The sequence below is a fragment of the Bufo gargarizans genome, chromosome 10 (assembly GCF_014858855.1).
Source record: "Bufo gargarizans isolate SCDJY-AF-19 chromosome 10, ASM1485885v1, whole genome shotgun sequence".
Classification (NCBI taxonomy): Eukaryota; Metazoa; Chordata; class Amphibia; order Anura; family Bufonidae; genus Bufo; species Bufo gargarizans.
The window spans coordinates 28,539,539-28,553,926 of record NC_058089.1 but is presented as its reverse complement, the minus strand read 5'-3'; the positions used below and the strand labels follow the sequence as shown (position 1 = coordinate 28,553,926).

The window sequence follows — 14,388 nt, the reverse complement described above, 5'->3', positions numbered from 1 at the left end:
CAACCCGGACCACCAAGTTCAGGACATCGAAGTTCAGTGTACCTATATCGAACCCAAACCCGGATTTTGACGCCAAAGTCTGTGTCTGGTTCATTGTTAATACCGCAGGCAATCAACAAGCAATCAAGCTGTGGGTGCTTGGAAGCCTTCACAGTCATGGCTAGTACTGGCATGGCTGTGATTGGCCAGTGCACCATGTGACCATGCATGCATAAATTCTGTATCACATGGTGCAGAAGAAATCCAAAATAAAACTGCAGCACTCTCCCGAGAGTGATATCAAAGAAGCGCTAGTGTGCATGTATCATCAGCGCAATACATTAATGCAGCAGTGCTGAATTCTCCCACATAGTGGGGCAGATATAACAATATATAACACTGCAGTAAACCCTCTTTAGAATTTTCATAGGCTCCCAGACGGATAGATAGGATTAACCATTATCAAAAGGAAGACACCATTCAGGATATTGTGCAATACAGTAATTAAGATCCTTTTTAGATTAAGAGGGATCAAAGTCATAGTATAACGACAATTTTCTGCTGAGACCCAGATCTATAGGCAGCGTTCACACATGACTAAGATGGGGGGCATATCTCGCACTTTGGTGGAGAAATGTCCCCAGCTGTCTAATTCAGACAATCTATTTGCACACCCAAAAAAGGGGGGCGTGACCCTGAGTTTTTGAGGGGAACACTGCCATTAATTAGGTGTACACACTCATTCAGTGGAAACATCATCCCACTCCCTTGGGGAAACGCTTACCATATCTTGAACGTTCATACTGGAGTGAAATCCAGGATTAGGTGATAAATCAATCGACCACCCCTCCTCAAGACAGTCCAACCAGTATAGCCCTTTAAAGAGCAGTCTCAGCAACAATTCATTTTCAGAACTAACCACCCACCTCAAGCTAAACTAGTGGTTGGGCCTTACAGAAAGATAAGGTGGATAGAGGGTTGAGGGATGTTTTTCTCTATTTACTGGAGATACTGTAGTACTCACATGCAACTATTTCTTTTTTGAAGATATTTATCATGTGCAGCAATGGGGGACCGCAATGGGGTCCAATGTGTCCCCGACATATGCAAACATATATATGACTCACTTTTAAGAAATGTCGGTGTACACATCCAGTCATTTTGCATTTGTGAAGGGCTGGATGAGGTACATTGACGATATTTTCTTCATTTGGACAGACACAGTAGAAACAATGATGGATTTTCACCGATACATGAATTCAGTACATCAGGAACTCCAATTTACCTTGGAACACTTATAAACAGAGCTACAATGTCTTGACACAACAGTGTACACAGAAAAGGGGACCCTGCGGACGGACCTATATGTAAAACCAACTGACAGAAACAATATGCTTAGTTAGTGCCCATCCTAAAACAAAAATGGACACTGCCATAAAGCCAATTTTTTTAAGTAAAACACATAGTGACTGATGAGACTAAGCTAGAAGGTAAACTTGATGAAATGTTCCACCAACCAGACTACCGCAAGAGTTTGGTGGGACGACATAGACAAATAGTACAGGGATTAAACCGCAGGGAACGCCTACATACCTACATAAAAATTAAGAAGAAACAAGTGTAAATAGGAGGATAGTATTTGTGTCCACTTAATGTACATTCAGTAAACGAATAATGAACATATAGAAAACTAACTGGCATATACTGACTGACTCATTCCCGGACATTTAGGAGTTTCAATTACCTCCTCTTATGTCTTATAGAAGAGCTAAAAATTTGGGCGACAGACTTGTGCAGGCGGACACTAAACAGAAAAATGATCAATTTATCTAAAGGAAGTGTTGTTACTCTTGCCTGGGATATTGTAATTGTAATGGCATGCTTAAAGGACATAGTTTCTCGCATCCACGTATCGGTAAGAAGTACCTCATTAGAGAATTTTTTACATGTAAGTCGGACTATGTGATTTATCTCCTACAGTGTCCCTGTGGCCGCCTGTATGTGGGTGACACCACACAAGAATTTAAAAATCATCTTAACCAGCATAGGTACCAGATACGCAAATTTCTCTCAGGAGACACACAAACTGAACTGCAAAAAACAGAACTACCAGTACCAGAACATTTTTTTTTTAATTTTGGTCACAATATATCCCAATTGAGATTCAGAATCATTGATGGGTTCTCCCCCCAAAGTAGGGGAGGATATAGTGAACATGCTTTAAATAGATTGTAGCTAAAATGAATTTTTGAACTTGAACTATTAGAACCAAAAGGTCTGAATAGAGAGTTCAAAATAGGGTCACTCTATTGAACCATTCTGGGCCGAAAACCACTTTTTCACTGTATGAATACTACTGAGTAACGATATTGTTACGGTTTTATTAAGTTTGATACCCAACCTGTTGGTTGTGATTTTCTGATATGTTTTTATCTCTCTTTTTAGGTAACACTTTGGGTGCAACTTTAGGTGCAACTGGTGGACATAACTGGGAATCACTTCACCAAGGGACTATAGAGTCTACCAAGTAAGATGGTAGGTCCGAAAGATGGGAGGTATTTTTTATTGTTGTCTTATAGGGATACACCAGCATAGGTAACTCATGGAACTTTTTCCACTGGTTTAGCTTGAGGCGGGTGGTTAGTTCTGAAACTGCATTGTTGCTGAGACCTCTATTTAAAGGGCTATACTGGTTGGACTGTCTTGAGGAGGGGTGGTCAGTCGATTGATTTATCACCTGATCCTGGATTTCCATCCAGCATGAACGTTCAAGATATGGTAAGTGTTTCTCCACGGGAGTGGGATGATGTTTCCACTGAATGAGTGGGGGTACACCTTATTAGTGGCAGTGTTCTCCTCATAAACTCAGGGTTACGCCCTCTTTTTTGGGTATGCACATAGATTGTCTGAATTAGACAGCTGGGGACATTTCTCCACCAAAGTGCGAGATATGCCCCCATCTCAGTCATGTGTGAACGCTGCCTAAAGATCTGGGTCTCAGCAGCAAACTGTCTTTATACTATGACTTTGATCCCCCTCAATCTAAAACAGATCTTAATTACTGTATTGCACAATATCCTGAATGGTGTCCTTCTTTTTGATAATGGTTAATCCTATCTATCTATCTATCTTGGAGCCTATGAAAATTCTAAAGCGGGTTTACTGCAGCCACTATTTGGGAGAATTTAGCACTGATGCGTTAATGTATTGCGCTGATGGTACATGAGCACTAGCGCTTCTTGATATCACACTCGGGAGACAAGAAGGGCCGAGTGAACTGTTGTGCAGGCGCAGTGGCGCGCCGGTCACGCCGAGTCTGCAGTATTCCAATACATGTGCACTTTGTTCTATTGAGCACACTGTCTGCCATTTAGTGAAGTGATTGCTTGAGAGGATATGTCCTCAGGAGCATCATGTCTGTAAGTTTATATTATGTACATTTATAATAATGTCCAGAGGAGCATCATATAAGTTTAGATTATGTATATCAATTATCACTGATGAATTGGGATATGGAATAACACTGAGGATTAATATCATGTGCACTGTGTATTACCTGATTTATAGGTTAAAGGGTAATGATTGATCATGGATTTGCATAGTGATCATGCAACCAATTTGCATGATGATCATGTGACTAGTTTGCATAGTGGTCATGTGGCCAATTTGCATAATGATGATGTGATCATTGGTCGTGATCGCATTGACTATGTGACCATTTGCATGGTGATCATTTGGTCAATTTGCATAATGTTTATGTGACCATTTAGGATGGTATATGTATTTGTGTATACACACACATTTGTTTGCTTGAGAAAGACCGAGAGGTCGAAGTGTCGCAATTTTTGGTGAATAAACCAGCATGAATTGAAGACCAGTTTTATTTTTGTTTTATTCTCGAAGATTTGGGGATGCTAGAGACAGGTATCCAACACTGCGAGCACCACCACCATAGAGACATTTTGCCATAGATTCATAAGTGCTGCAACTTTTTTTCTTTTTTGAGCAAGGATCACATGGTGCGCCGCTATTCTTCTCTGACTTGTGTAGGGACAGGATGTTTCTGCAGGCAGGGAGAGTGTTAGGCCTTTGTTTATTTTTTTAAAATAAATCTGAGGGTGACCTTTACGCATTATTGAGTGGTGCAATAAAGCTCCTTTGCACCATTGAGACAGAAATACCATTCTAAGGGTGACGTGTTTGGCATATTTTTTTTGGTGCAATCCAACTCCTTTGCACCAGTAACAGAAATATATAATAGTGCTAAATGTGTGGGTGAGACATACCTATTGCTCTAGTGAAATAACCTTTACTTGCAAATGTCAAAGGGATATATAAAAGTTATTCAGACAGTTAATAAAGTCAGTGTGAACTAACTATATTTAGGGTTGAAAATACACTGTACTTGTCACCGTCAAACGGAATATATAATAGTTATTAAGCTGGTTAATTTGGTTGGTGTTACTACCTATATTTTTTCTTGGTTTAAAATACACTGTACTTGCCACTATATTTAGGGTTGAAAATACACTGTACTTGCCACCGTCAAAGGGAATAAATAATAGTTATTCAGCAGGTTAATAAAGTCAGTGTGAACTAACTATATTTAGGGTTGAAAATACACTGTACTTGTCACCGTCAAACGGAATATATAATAGTTATTAAGCTGGTTAATTTGGTTGGTGTTACTACCTATATTTTTTCTTGGTTTAAAATACACTGTACTTGCCACCGTCAAAGGGAATATATAACAGTTATTCAGCTAGTTAATTGGCTCGGTGTGTCATACCTTTTCTTTTAAAATACATTGTACCTGCCCACATCTAACGGAATGTATAAGTTATTAAGCCGGTAAATTGGGTTGGTGTGACCTAGATATATTTTTGGGGTTCAAAATACACTGTACTTGCCACAGTCAAGGGCAATATATAATAGTTATTCAGTCGGTTAATAGAATTGGTGTGCCCTACCTTTTATTTTGTTGTAAAATATACTGTACTTGCCAACGTCAAAGGGAATATATAATAGTTATTCAGCCGGTTAAGGCTGGGTTCACACGGGCGTGACGGATTGGTTCAGGATGCGTTCAGGGTGCGTTCAGTGAAACTCGCACTATTTTGCAAGCAAGTTCAGTCAGTTTTGTCTGCGATTGCGTTTAGTTGTTAATTTTTTTCCGTGCGGGTGCAATGCGTTTTGATGCGTTTTTCACGCGCGTGATAAAAAACTGAAGGTTTACAAACAACATCTCTTAGCAACCATCAGTGAAAAACGCATCACACCCGCACTTGCTTGCGTTTTTAACGCAGCCCCATTCACTTCTATGGGGCCTGTCCCGCGTTACAAACGCAGAATATAGAACATGCTGCAATTTTAAAGCATTGCAGAAGTGATGCGTGAAAAAAAATGCTCATGTGCCGGATTTAGTGCGGGTGCAATACGTTCACCTACCCCATTGCATCCACGCGGAAATCTCGCTCGTGTGAACTCAGCCTAATTGAGTCGGTGTGACCTACCTATATTTGAGGTTGAAAATGCACTGTACTTACCACCATCAAAAGAAACATATAACAGTTATTCAGCAGGTTAATTGGGTCGGTGTTACCTACCTATATTATTTTGGTTAAAAATACACTGTACTTGCTGTGGCAAACCTAGCCACTTCTGGACTATAATGTAAGAAGGTTGTCCGTACGTTGAATGCAATATTTGGGAATGTAGTATTTTATATTGCTACTACTGCCCCTTTATGACTGGGTAGCAGATTGCATTCAGGCTGTCTTACAGATTATGTATGTTATTATGTGTTCGGTTACATTGTATATGTGTATGCCAGGGTTCAAGTTAGTCCATTACGTTTGGTAATTGTATTTTGTGGATTACGTCTCAGACAATGCTTATTGTGTTGGTTAATTACGTCTCAGACAATGCTCATTTGGTTTTGTTTATTGTGCTACAGACAGAGGGAAGGGGATTTTGTGTACAATGGCATGGGGAACTGTATAAATATACAAGCTTGTGAATAAAGCGTGTTGTTGACTCCTAGACTGTGTTTCGTCCGGTTATTGGGAGGATTGGGAATATTGCCGTACTGTTCAGCGCTGACTGTGGATTTACCTGTTATACCAGCGGAGAGCGTGGATTCTAATATTGCACTCCGCCACAATCGGTGGCAAGCGACGGGATCCAACCTTACAGCCGGAAAGCGGTGTTCGTGTAAATTGAAACTACCGAACATGGAAAGTGAAGGACAATTCGTATGGAACAAAGGAACGAACAACGAGGTGAATGGAGATTGATTATGCTGCTTTGAAACGGCAGACATTGAAAGAGCTATTGGAAGCCAGGGGTAAAGTAGCCAGCAACAAACCCAAGGATGTACTAATTGTCGAGCTGATGGAGGGAGACAGAGCCCGCAGCGCTACACCCCCAGCAGCCATAGAGGAGACACTCTACCAGAGGGAAATGAGAACCAGGCTGGAATTTCTGCCACAGCCTATATCCGAGGCCATGATGCAAATGGTAATGGCAAATGTGCAGGAGTACGTGATGGCACACAGCCCACAGCATGCACCGTCCCGAGCGGAATCCACGACTGGGTCACTCTACAGCCAGGTAAAACCCCAAATTCCCTATTATGCCTTTAAAGTATTTTGCGAGGAGAAGGATGAGATTGATGGGTTTTTACAGGATTTTGAAAGGCTGTGTGATTTACATGACTTGGAACGGGCAGTATGGGTCCCCTTGCTGGCAGGCAAGCTAGCAGGGCGGGCAGCAGAAGCATATCGCGCTGTACCCAGCGAGGACAGCAGAGATTATGAAAAAGTGAAGCGAGCGATATTCGAGAGGTATGCCATTACCCCAGAAGCATACCGGCGAAAATTTTGAAACCTGCGAAAACCAGAGAAAGATTCTCATGCTGAGTGGGCACACAAGCTGGACCAAGCATCACAAGGGTGGATACAAGCCAGCCAAGCCACTACTATGGAAGAATTGCGACAGTTAATGCTGTTGGAGCAATTCTTCAACGGTTTGTCTCCAGAGACACAAGAATGGGTGCAGGACAGGAAGCCTCTCACCCTAACAGAAGCGGCACGCTTAGCCGATCAGCATTTTGATGCGAGAAGGCATCAGGTAACCCTCCCCAAGAGTTACCCGCGACCCACGGGGTCACCCAGCATTCCACCCCCCCACGCTCCCACTGCATATCCTCTTCGCCCGTCCCCAGGGAACCTACCACCACCCTCCAGGTATAATGGACGTGCCAATATCCAGTGCCACACCTGCAAACAGTGGGGGCATATGGCCCGTGAGTGCACCCAAAATCAAGGCAGACCCGCCTGGAACCAAGCTCGACCAAATCCGGCACCAAGGGCTGCTGCCCACCATTATCAGCGGGAGCCAGCTGCCCAAGAGATGTGGAGTGTGAAAGCCGAGGAACCTCTAGGGGTATTACACGAGGTGATGTCCGTTCGAGCCACCGACAACAGGCAGCACCATCGCCAGCTGTTGACACTGGAAGGGAAGGAAGTACAAGGGCTCCGAGATTCCGGAGCCACGCTCACCTTGATCGCACCCCATCTGGTTCCAGGTTCCGCTCACACTGGCGGATCAGTGGCCGTAAGGGTGGCAGGGGGAGCAGTGTACTGACTACCCACTGCTAAAGTGCATTTGGATTGGGGTGCGGGAGAGGGGGTTGTGGAAGTGGGCCTCATGCAAAATCTACCAGCAGATGTTGTACTGGGGAATGACTTGGGCCAGATGACCTTTGCTTTTGTACCCCAGGCTCCACACCAGGAAGCTCATCCAGTGACCAACACGGCAGCAGGCTCGCATCACGGCTCCACTAGCACACTCTGAGGCTCAGGTAAAAGACCATGACCCCCACACGACACGTATGTCCTGGGATACCCCAACTACATTTGAGGCAGAGGTAAAGTCAGACCCCACGCTACAGATATATAGGGACAGAGTACACACTGACCAGGCTGGGTTAGAGGGGGAGTGGTACACGTGGGAGAAGGGGCTACTGTACCGTATTGCTGAAAGAGGAGTGGGAGGGTCAGTCACAGTGACCACCAAACAGTTAGTGGTTCCCCAGAAATATCGGCAAGAGCTACTTAGGATTGCGCACGATATTCCCTTGTCTGGGCATCTAGGGATGACCCGTACCCGATATAGGTTAACCCATGCATTTTTCTGGCCAGGGATTTCTAAAGATGTGAGGCAGTACTGCACATCCTGTGATATGTGCCAGCGAGTAGGCAATTGAGGTGACCGCCCCAAAGCTAAATTATGTCCCCTCCCTATTATTGCAGAACCTTTCAGTAGGGTGGCCATCGACATAGTAGGGCCCCTACCCAAACCCAGCCCCTCTGGGAAAAGGTTTATCTTAACAGTAGTGGACTATGCCACACGATACCCTGAGGCCGTAGCCCTCACTAATATCCATGCTGAAACGGTGGCTGAGGCTTTAATGAAGATATTTTCCCGGGTAGGGTTTCCCCAAGAAATAATATCCGATAGGGGCACCCAATTCACTGCCGAGGTCACCCAACAACTGTGGAAGATATGTGGCATTAAGCCAATAATAAATTGTGCCTACCACCCCCAGTCCAATGGGCTATGCGAAAGATTTAATGGTACGCTGAAACAAATGCTCCGTACGTTTTGAGAAGCGCACAAAGACTGGGAACGGTTTTTACCCCACCTGCTCTTCGCATACAGGGAGGTACCCCAAGAATCGACAGGGTTTTCTCCTTTTGAATTACTGTTTGGAAGGAGGGTACGAGGGCCGTTAGACCTAATTAGGGAGCATTGGGAGGGTGAGAGTAGCCCAGATGGAACCCCTATCGTATCTTACGTACTGGAGTTCCGGGACCGTCTGGAGGCGCTGACTCAGACTGTGCGCACCAACCTCCGGGCGGCCTCAGCAGCGCCAGCCCCGATGGTACGATAGGGGAGCCAGAGACCGCAGCTTTCAAGTGGGGCAGAAGGTTTTGATTTTAAAACCCGTCCGCACAGACAAGCTGCAGGCCATCTGGCAAGGCCCATACCAGGTGGTGGAACAGAGATGTGACACCACCTATGTGATTGGCCCCTGCTCAGGGGTAGGGAAGAGACGCATGCTCCATATAAACTTGCTCAAACCCTACCATGAGAGGATAGAGGACGTGGCGGCGATATGCGCCTCAGCATCTGAGGATCAGGAGAATCTGCCCCTACCTGACCTATTAGAACAGGAAGAACAGACAGAGCCCTCCAAGGGGGTTCGGCTGGGGGAGCGGCTAAGCCCTCAGGAGCGTGCCCAGGTACAAGAGCTGATTGTAGCTAAAGGGGCTACCTTCTCCAATTTGCCTGGGTACACTCCGCTGGCCACCCACCGAGTCGAAACCCCGGGACAGCTACCTATGCGGCAGACTCCATATCGCGTCCCTGAAGCAGTCAGAACACATATGAAAACTGAAATTGACGAGATGTTGCAGCTGGGGGTTATCGAACCTTCCGATAGCCCCTGGGCATCGCCGGTAGTGCTGGTACCCAAGAAGGACGGCACGACACGTTTCTGTGTCGACTACCGGAGGCTAAATGACAAAACGGTGTCTGATGCCTATCCGATGCCTCGGATAGACGAGCTGCTGGATAAGATGGCACGGGGCCAGTATCTCACTACCATAGATCTATGTAAGGGATACTGGCAGATTCCACTAGCCGAGGATGCCATCCCCAAGTCGGCATTTGTCACCTCGTTTAGCCTGTATCAATTTCGGGTCATGCCATTCGGGATGAAAAACGCTCCGGCAACTTTTCAGCGGATGGTCGATTGGTTACTGGACGGATTCCAGGAATACGCCTGTGCCTACTTGGATGACATCGCTATATTCAGCCAGACCTGGGCAGAGCACCTACAACACATAGGGGCCATCCTAGATCGTATTGGAGAGGCAGGATTAACGCTGAAACCCAGCAAGTGTCATATAGGGATGGCCGAAGTGCAGTACTTGGGCCACCGGGTGGGGAGCGGGCAACAGAAACCGGAACCAGCTAAAGTGGAAGCTGTAGCTAAATGGCCCACTCCTAGGACAAAAACCCAAGTGCTAGCGTTTCTGGGTACCGCAGGGTACTAAAGAAAATTCGTGCCCAATTATAGCGCCCTGGCCAAACCCCTGACTGACCTGACACGTAAGAATCTTCCTCGACAGGTTGTCTGGGCCCCAGAGTGTGATCAGGCATTCCAACAACTGAAGACTGCTCTAACTAATGCTCCCGTACTTGCTGCTCCTGATCCAACTAAAAGATTTCTTGTTCACACAGACGCTTCAATGTTTGGATTGGGAGCAGTGCTGAGCCAAGTTGGAGCCGATGGCGGAGAACACACCGTAGCTTACTTGAGCCGAAAGTTATTGCCACGAGAAGTAAGCTACGCCGCCATTGAGAAGGAGTGCCTGGCCGTGGTGTGGGCCCTCAAAAAGTTACAGCCGTACTTATATGGACAACCTTTTTCCTTACTCACAGATCACAACCCGTTGGTGTGGCTAAACCGTGTGGCTGGAGACAATGCCAGGCTGCTGCGCTGGAGTCTGGCGCTGCAGCCGTATGACTTTACCATCCACTACCGCCCAGAGAAACAAAACGGTAACGCCGACGGGTTATCCAGACAAACTGAACTTGAAAAGTGATCTGTGAGTACTCTCCCGGACATCCCCAAGCCGATCCGTTGGGATCAGACTGAGTATGCCGGCTTGGTTCTGGGGGAGTATTGTGGCAAACCTAGCCACTTCTGGACTATAATGTAAGAAAGGTTGTCCGTACGTCTGAATGCAATATTTGGGCATGTGGTATTTTATATTGCTACTACTGCCCCTTTAAGACTGGGTAGCAGATTGCATTCAGGCTGTCTTAAAGATTATGTATGTTATTATGTGTTCGGTTAAATTGTATATGTGTATGCCAGGGTTCAAGTTAGTCCATTACATTTGGTAATTGTATTTTGTGGATTACGTCTCAGACAATGCTTATTGTGTTGGTTAATTACGTCTCAGACAATGCTCATTTGGTTTTGTTTATTGTGCTACAGACAGAGGGAAGGGGATTTTGTGTACAATGGCATGGGGAACTGTATAAATATACAAGCTTGTGAATAAAGCGTGTTGTTGACTCCCAGACTGTGTTTCGTCCGGTTATTGGGAGGATTGGGAATATTGCCGTACTGTTCAGCGCTGACTGTGGATTTACCTGTTATACCAGCGGAGAGCGTGGATTCTAATATTGCACTCCGCTACACTTGCTATAGTCAAGAGGAATATATAATAGGTATTCCGCCAGTTAATTGGGTCAGTGTGACCTACCTATGTCTTTTTTGTTTAAAATACACTGTACTTGCCACCATCAAAGGGAATATATAACCGCTATTTAACCGGCTAATTGGGTCGGTGTGACCTACCTATATTTTTTTGTTTAAAATACACAGTTTTTGCCACCGTCAAAGGGAATATATAATAGTTATTCAGCCGATTAATAGAGTCAGTGCGTCCTATCTTTTATTTTGTTTTAAAATACACTGTACCTGCCAACTTCAAAAGGAATATATAATAGTTATTCAGCCGGTCAATTGAGTCGGTGTTACCTACCTATATTTTTTTTTAATTAAAAATACACTGTGCTTGACAACGTCAAAAGAAATATATAATAGTTATTCAGCTGATTTATTAGGTTGGTGTGACCTACATATATTTTTATGGTTTAAAATACACTGTACTTGCTACCGTCAAAGGGAATATATAATAGTTATTAAGCCGGTTAAGGCTCCATTCACACGTCCTAAAATGGGTCCGCATCCATTCCACAATTTTGCGGAACAGGTGCGGACCCATTCATTCTCTATGGGGACAGAAAAGATGCGGACAGCTTCGGCCCCGAACTTCCGGTAAAGCAATTCTATTGGGGTGGTGGATGGGTGTATTGCGGACGTGTGAATGGACCCTTATAGAGTCGGTGTGTCTAACCTTTTTTTTATATTTTTAAATTACACTGTACTTGCCAACGTGAAATAGTTATTCAGCCAGTTTATTGGGTCGTTGTGGACTACTTATATTTTTTTAGAAAAAAAACTTTACTTGCCATCGTCAAAAGGAATATATAATAGTTATTTAGCAGGTTAATTGGGTCGGTGTGACCTACCTATATTTGTTTGGTTTAAAATACACTGTACTTGCCATCGTCAATGGGAATATATAATAGATATTCAGCCAGTAAATTGGGTTGGTGTGACCTACCTATATTTTTTTTGTTTAAAATACACTGTACTTGCCACTGTCAAAAGGAATATATAATAGTTATTCAGCTGGTTAATAGAGTCAGTGTGTCCTACCTATTCTTTTATTTTAAAATACACTGTACTTGACACCATCAAAGGGAATATATAATAGTTATTCAGCTGGTTAATTGGGTCAGTGTGATCTACCTATATATTTTTTCAGTTCAAAATACACTGTACTTTCCAACATCAAAGGGAATATATAATATTTATTCAGCCAGTTAATAAAGTTGGTGTGACCTACCTATATTTTTTGGTTTAAAATACACTGTACTTTCCATCGTCAAGGGGAATATATTTTTGCTGTTCATCTGGTTAATTGGGTTGATGTGACCTACCTATACTACTTGCCACAATCAAATATATAATAGTTATTCAGCCGTTTAATAGAGTCGGTATGTCCTACCTTTTCTTTGGCTTTAAATGCACTGTACCTGCCAACGTCAAACTGAATATTTAATAGTTATTCAGCCGGTTAATGGAGTCAGTGTGTCCCATTATTTTTTTTTACGTTCAAAATTGACTGTACTTTCCAACGTCAAGGGGAATATATAATAGTTATTCAGCCAGTTAATTAGGTTGGTGTGATCTACCTATATTTATTGGTTTAAAATACACTGTACTTACCACCATAAAGGGGAATATATTTTTGTTGTTCATCCGGTTAAGGCTACTTTCACACTTGCGTTCAGAGCTGTGGTGTCTGCACAGACGGATCCACTCCTATAATGCAGACGATGGGATCCGTTCAGAACGGATCAGTCTGCATTATATTTCAGACAAGTTTCTAAGTGTGAAAGTTAGTCAGACGGATCCGTTCAGACGTTACATTGAAAGTCAAGGGGGGATGGATCCGTTTGAAATTGAGCCATATTGTGTCAACTTCAAACGGATCCGTCCCCGTTGACTTACATTGTAAGTCTGGACGGATACGTTTGGCTCCGCTGCAAGCAGCGTTTGGGTGTCCGCCTGCTGAGCGGAGCGGAGGCCAGACGGTGCCAGACTGACGCATTCTGAGCGGATCCGCATCCACTCAGAATGCATTGGGGCTGTACGGATCCGTTCGGGGACGCTTGTGAGAGCCTTCAAACGGAACTCACAAGCGGAGCCCCGAACGCTAATGTGAAAGTAGCCTAATTAGGTTGGTGAGACCTACCTATATTTTTTTGTTCTAAAATATACTGTACTTGCCACCATCAAATATATAATAGTTATTCAGACGGTTAATAGAGTCAATGTGTTCTACCTTTACTTTTGTTTTAAATACACTGTACCTGCCAACATTAAACGGACTATATAATAGTTATTCAGCAGGTTAATTGGGTTGGTGTGACCTACCTATATTTTTTTCATTAAAAATACACTGTACTTGCCACCATCAAAGGGAATATATAACAGTTATTCAGCCAGCTAATTGGGTCGGTTTGACCTACCTATATTTGGGGTTGAAAATACACTGTACTTGGTACCGTCAAAGGAAATATGTAATAGTTATTCATCCTGTTAATTGGGTCGGTGTGACCTACCTATATTTTTTTCAGTAAAAATACACTGTATTCGCCACCGTCAAAGGGAATATATAATAGTTTTTCAGCTGGTTAATTGGGTCCGTGTGACTTACCTATATGTTTTTGGTTCAAAATACACTGTACTTGCCACCGTCAAGGGGAATATATAATAGTTATTTAGCCAGTTAATTTGGTCGGTGTGACCTACCTATAATTTTTGGGTTTAAAATATACTTTACTTGCCACTGTCAAAGGGAATATATAATAGTTGTTCAGCCGGTTAATAGAGTCAGAGCGTCCTACCTTTTCTTTTGTTTTAAAATACACTGTACATGCCAATGTCAAAGGGAATATATAATAGTTATTCTGCTGGTTAATTGGGTCGGTGCGTCCTGCCAATTTTTTTTTTCCCCCAAACACTTCTTTTGAATCCATGACACAGATACACAATTATTCATCTGTCAGGCAATTTTGTGGGTGACTGTAACAAAATGAGGAGCGCATCAATTAGGGGATGTGGCCATGGTAGTGGTGTAGCTGGTTTTGGTGGTGGTAGTGGATACCCTGCTGCAGAGAGAGGACGTTATT

At 43.7% G+C, this 14,388-nt stretch overlaps 1 protein-coding gene across 1 annotated transcript in view; it reads right to left on the bottom strand.

Moving 5' to 3' along the window:
• Nucleotides 1-14,388, bottom strand: part of LOC122920024 (mucin-2-like) — a 354,839-nt gene that overhangs the window by 94,357 nt on the left and 246,094 nt on the right. The gene's annotated exons all lie outside the window — the stretch shown is intronic.